The sequence below is a fragment of the Triticum aestivum genome, chromosome 7D (genome assembly GCF_018294505.1).
Source record: "Triticum aestivum cultivar Chinese Spring chromosome 7D, IWGSC CS RefSeq v2.1, whole genome shotgun sequence".
NCBI classification, from domain to species: Eukaryota; Viridiplantae; Streptophyta; class Magnoliopsida; order Poales; family Poaceae; genus Triticum; species Triticum aestivum.
This window is the reverse complement of record NC_057814.1, coordinates 600,128,965-600,130,584: the sequence shown is the minus strand read 5'-3', so window position 1 is coordinate 600,130,584 and position 1,620 is coordinate 600,128,965.

The window sequence follows — 1,620 nt, the reverse complement described above, 5'->3', positions numbered from 1 at the left end:
TATTTCGTCATATAAGTGTTGAATTCTGAGCTATGAGTACGAAGCTCCATAGAAAGAAAGACATGAGCATGCTAATATCTTTAGGAATCAACAATGGTCTAGCCATTCCACACTCTGTTATCTTTCAATTGTGAAAACAAAACTCTTCTAATTATATGGACCATGATTCAATCTAATAAATAGTCAGGCCTTACTTAATCGGGATGGAAGTAATTGGAAGAAGTTAATTATGCTTCATCTAGTAACCGGTGAGTTCATTTGCTTGATTCTATGCATATAATTCCTAGTCCTTCCTCAAGAAATAAAAATAAATTTTTATATGAAATTTATAACCACTTACCCTTGTTTGTTATACACGAAAAATTCCAGATCGGTAAACTTCATCTATTCATTCAAGTCCAACGGTTGATGGTGACATCAAACCCTAGTGCAGTTCATTTGTACAATTAGCCAGACTGGATTGAAAAATATTGTCAAACATGCATACTTTTGTGCATCCAATGCTTCCGCTCTAGCTATTTGGATTGGAAAGGCAATAGATGATCGTGCTGCTGCACCTTGCTGCATGTCTCTTGCGGACGAGTTTGCAAACTCTCCTGGTGACTCTCCATCGTTTGGCGCTCTCCTTGGACTCCGGTATGGCCGTACCAGCCCCGCCCTGAGTAGCAACATGCCAACATGCCACCGGAACTATGCGAGAGATGGATGCGGCAGACCCGTCATGCGTCCTGTGTAGCGACGTGCTGCTGGAAACATGGTCATGCGGCGAAGAGAGGCTTCACCTGCATAGAGGGAGCCATGCCGAAGGATGGTCGCCTGATGGACGCCAATGATGGGAGCCATGGTAAGGCTGAGGCCGCCCTGGTGCACGCCAATGTGAGCCATTGGCTGCCATTGGTTTTTCTTCGCTGGAGGCTCAATTGGTTTGATTGGGTATGTCGTATAGGACATGAACACAACTTCTGTTTGCTTTGTCTTTCATGGATTTCGATTTATATTCATACGCAAATTATTTGTACCTAACGTGTGGTATTTAGGATTTCATCTCGAACACGTTCATAGCCATCTGATCAGCAGCACGAATCGTGGCTCACGTCATATTGCCACGTCGTCACTAGAAGCGTTCGGTACATGGCGTGACAGCCCGAACAATCCACTCGCATGACACACCTATCTCTCCCCAATCCTCACCCATCCCCACATCCCCACTTCTCTTCCTCCCATCCTCCACTCGCATGACACACCTATCTCTCCCCAATCCTCACCCATCCCCACATCCCCACTTCTCTTCCTCCCATCCACTAGGGCAAGGTCACTATGGCGCACCTTGCAGGTCGAAGTTGGACTCGTGTCAAGGGCCAATTTCCACTATCTCACCCGGGTGGGCTTCTTCTATAAAACGTGCTAGTGCCCATGGATCTCATATTTTTCCCTCCTATCCACCACCCCTGACCCCACACAGAAACAACTTCTGCACCTGCTCTCCAGTCTCGACGGCGTTGACGGTGAAGAGGAAGCCATGACAGAGGATGCGCATGCTCCCTGTGTGACGGGGTGAAGCGGTGGGGGTGAGGACCCGTTTCAGAGAGAAGAATGGCGGCGGCGGCAGAGGAGGAGTGC